Below are 4743 nucleotides of genomic sequence, written 5' to 3'. Positions count from 1 at the left end.
GGGGTTGGGGGTTTTGGGGGGTTAATTTAGGTGTTTCATATATTGTGTTAGCTAGTTATAATTAATAGAGAAGTGTCCTCTGTTATGTCCGTGCTTGGTCGACGCTACGTACTATACATACGTATATAGAGAGGACTAGACACGCTAGCTAGCTAGTAAGCAAACGAAGGAAACAGAAGATCGTCATGAACATATATGCATATATACAGAGAGAAGTGGTATCGACCACCTCTCCTTCTCCGAGAGATTGGTCGAACAACAAGTTCTCGTATATCTATCTGACACTACCGGCTACATATATACAATAATTATCTCTTGCAAATATAATCATACGGACTCAGGGTCCACATAGAATTCTCCGTCTTCAGGGATCACGTGGTCAAGAAAGAATGCCGCCAATTCCTCTTGAATTGCTCGCATGCGAGCTGGTGCTAGGAGTTCATCCCGCTTCCGAAACATCTAATTTGAAGAAGGGGGTCAATACATATATATATATAAGTGAATGAAACTCAACACAAATGATGGTAATAAAATAAAATTGTGAATGTTGTTATTTACGTACTTCATATTGTTCGTTAGAGTACCCGCCCCGCTCACAGGTCGTGTGGCGGATGGACTCGCAGATGTAGTATCCACAGAAATCATTCCCTTGTTCCTACCACAACCACTTTACAAGAAATAGAGGTCAATCAAACTGATAGGCAAGAATGCTAAATGGTATTGATGAAACTAGCGCTTGAATCACTAGGAGATGCGCGGAACATGCTACTATAGTACTTACTTTCGGGTGTCTAAATTCCAGCTCCTTCGACAGTCCCGGAACTGTTTTGGTGAATTTTCTCCAAACCCTGCCGGACAAAGAAAACAATTACTTGATATCAGGAAATGAACAAAGTTGCTGATATGGTGGATAATGATCGACTTAACTTACTTATTGAGGATTTCAGTCATGTCCGCATACTCCTTGGGATCTTTTCGTTTAGAGTCCAAGACGGTTACTACTCCCTGCTCAAGCTTAATCTCTAGGAGAATATAGTGGAAACTGCACACACATGCATAACTCATGAATTACATTACTATAACCTTGACTAATATATAAGGGAAACCGAATACGCACAAGACAGTAACACTCACCTGAAGTTGTAAGGAAAGAGTATTAATCTTTGTTTTGATTTATTACGAACGATCGTAGCAAGCTGGCCTCGGTAGCTGCGGCATGAAGTTTAACCTGAGTTGCATCTATGAGATATGTGTTAATGAACCCAATATCACCGACTTGTCTTTTCTTCAATTCGGCGATCTTCAATCTGCATAATATAGTGAGGATGATTAAAAATACATGCAATGAAAGAGCTAAGCTATATAGAGAAACTTAATGACAGAAGTAGTACTACTTACAGACAGTAGCAGGCGACCGTTGTTTTATCGAGGGCCAATTGTTTGAAAAACTGATAGAACTCCTCAAATGGAACAGGCAACAGATCAATTCCAACGAGGTCATGCTCCTTTTTAACTTTCACATACAAAGTAATCCTCCCCCCAGAGTCTCTGCAGATTTTCAAGTACCAATCATGCAATCTTCGCATCATCGTTGATAGAGATCTTTCATCTTTGACGAGAGGCTTCCCGTACTCGTATCTTTGTATCTGCACCTCCATGGGTTCATAATGTACTTCGTCGGGCAGGTAATCTGCAAGATTGCTATAACCGGGCACCATCCTCGGATCATTATCGACGTTGTGGCTAGGCACCTTGAGCGGGGGGCACGATTGCTTCGCTTGTTCGCCGAGCTGGGCAATTTGTTTCCCAGCTCGTCGTTCTTTCAGCCTTTGATCACTGACAGTACTTCCCGACCGCTCCGCTTCGGCAAATTCTTTCCAATAATGCGGTCATAGTTTCCTTTCGGCGGATCAGACTTCGGTGGTTTGTCAGGGCAGCCAGAGTGCGCTTCACTTTCACCCGATCTACCTTCTCCTCCAGAGGTGGATGTTTCTTTGCTTTCACCCCTTCAAAGAAGTTCCTCACTTCTTCTCACGCGATCTCGGCGTTCTCCTCCAGGGTCCTCTCATATGGTAACTTCTCTGGAGTCTTCAGAGAAGGACCGAATCTGTATGTCCTCCCGCCTCTGGTTGTACTGCTAGACGCCGACCGAGCAAACGGAGCGGTTGTCTTCTTTACTTGCTTAAGCAGCGGAGGAGAAGGACTACGACGCGTCGGAGCAGCTGGAGCGGCGGCAGGTCTCTTCCGCCCTTGCTGACAAGGCGGAGAAGGAGGAGGCTGGCTGCTCAGGCGCGTCGGCGCAGGCGGAGAAGGAGGCGGAGTGCCGCCACGCGCCGGAGAAGGAGCCGGTCAAGGGCCCTGATCGTCACTCGCCGGAGGAGGAGGCGGTGGAGGCGGAGTGCCCTGACTCGCCGGAGGAGGAGGAGGAGGCGGTGGCGTCCAGTTCGGAAGGTTGATGAGCTCCTTCCGCCATAGTCATGGAGTCTTCAGAGCAGACCCCAGCCGAGTCTCCCCTTCACCGGTAGGGTGGTCAAGCTGGAGGTCCTCAAATCCCTCCGTTATCTCATCCACCATCACCCTAGCATATCCTTCTGGAATCGGCCGGCAGTGAAAAGTTGTGCCGGGTTCAGTAGGATAAACAGAGCCAACAGCTGCCTTGACCTTTAAATTCATCCATTGCGTCATAAGGTGGCAATTTTGAGACTCCGTTATAGCATCCACGGGATAGCTGGCAGGAGCCGTCAAGGCAGGCTCCAGCTGAAGCAGCTTGGTGGAAGCCACGCTGCTTCTGCGCTGAGATGGCGGGGTAGCTTCGGGGGAGGCTTCGGCAGTACGTTTGCTGCGATTTGCTTCTCCTTCCTCTATTGCGTCTACCCTTGCTTGCAGCGCCTGTATTTGGGTCTGCTGCACTTTTTTCCTCCTCTCAAGGGATTTGTAACCGCCTACGTCCGGAAACCCAACCTTCCACGGAATGGAGCCTGGCGTGCCTCATGTCCGTCCAGGGTGCTCAGGATTCCCGAGGGCCATTGTGAGCTTGTCGTTCTCTCTGTCTGGAAAGAACGTCCCTTCCTGCGCTGCTTTGATATACTGCTTAAGCTTACTGACTGGTATGTCCATTTGATCGTTCGTCCAAATGCACTTCCTTGTTACAGGGTCCAGTGTTCCGCCAGCCCCGAAGAACCAAGTCCGGCAACGGTCTGGCCAGTTAATTGTCTCTAGTTCGATCCCTTTATGAACCAGATCATTCTTAGTCTTGGACCACTTAGGCCGGGCTACGAGGTAGCCACCTGACCCCGTGCGATGGTGAAGCTTCTTCTTCGCAGCATTTTGCTTGTTTGTCGCCGACATCTTCTTACTCTTTTCTGATGTCTTGTGGGACAAAAATGCGGGCCAGTGATCTCTGATGTTCTCATATCTGCCCTTGAATTCTGGTGTCTCATTATTTTCGACAAACTTATTCAACTCTTTCTTCCACCTCCTGAATAGTTCTGCCATCCTCTTCAGAGCAAAAGACTTGATTAATTTCTCTTTAACTGGGTTCTCTGGATTATCCTCAGGTGGTAGGGTGAAATTTGACTTCAGCTCAGTCCAAAGATCATTTTTCTGCATATCATTGACATAAGACACCTCAGGGTCTTCTGTAGCCGGCTTAAACCATTGTTGGATGCTTATCGGGATCTTGTCCTTAACCAGAACCCCACACTGAGCAACAAATGCGCTCTTTGTCTGGAGGGGTTCAATAGGTTGGTCGTCGGGCGCGATTGCTATGATCTCAAACTTTTCATCTGAGCTCAACTTTTTCTTCGGGCCTCGTCTCTTTACTGAAGTTGTGCTTGATTCGGAGGGCTAGAAAAAAGAACAAAGACTTAATTAATATGTGTACATACCAAAACAATGAATGCATCAATCAGCTAGTCAGCATAGGCTTAACTAATATATATACCTGGCCGGACTCGGTTCGGTCACCGGAGCCGTCATCACGGTCTCCTTCTTTCACTGGCATTGGGTCACCGGAGCCGTCCTCATGTTCTTCTTCTTGCACCGGCATTAGGTCACCGTAGCCAGCTTGTTCACCCTCTCCTTACAGACCATCGGTTTCATTGAGAAACAACGAGATGGCATCACTTCCTTCTGCGATTATGTCGCTCAACAACACTTCTTTTGTTGCTTCGTCTAGGGCGGTGTCCATAGTTTCTACAAATATTTACAACATGGCAATTATTATTCAAACATGACAGATGGATATATTAGTGCCAAACGTAGAACTAGCTACCTAATCATAGTAAGCTATCGGGAGGAGTATATATCGACAATGATGACACTACATCTATGTCCCTCGACGACCCTCGTTCCCGATAAAAAAAGAGGAAGAAGAAGAAAAATAAGAGGAGAAGAAAGAATAGAGGAGAAGATCTCCTCTATTCTTTCTTCTCCTCTTTTTTTTCTTCTTCCTCTTCTTTTTTTATCCTCTTCTTCCTCTCATGTTCAATAGGATCGCCGAGGGGTCGGGAGGTTGCCTAGTGTCAAGGGATTCAACAAAACCATGTCTTCATCATTAGGCGAAAGTAACATGTGCATGATGGTACGAAGCTCTTCAAAGTTGTTCTGGAACGGAGTCCTAGATAGGATAATTCGCTTTTTGATACAAAGTTCAGCAAGAGCCTTCCGAATATCGCTATTTGGAAGGCCTTTGCTGAATTCGTACCAAAAAGCGGATTATTCTATCCGGGACTCCATTCCAGA

This window comes from Triticum dicoccoides, chromosome 5A, assembly GCF_002162155.2.
Source record: "Triticum dicoccoides isolate Atlit2015 ecotype Zavitan chromosome 5A, WEW_v2.0, whole genome shotgun sequence".
In the NCBI taxonomy this organism is placed as follows: domain Eukaryota; kingdom Viridiplantae; phylum Streptophyta; class Magnoliopsida; order Poales; family Poaceae; genus Triticum; species Triticum dicoccoides.
Note: the sequence above shows the minus strand (reverse complement) of the source record.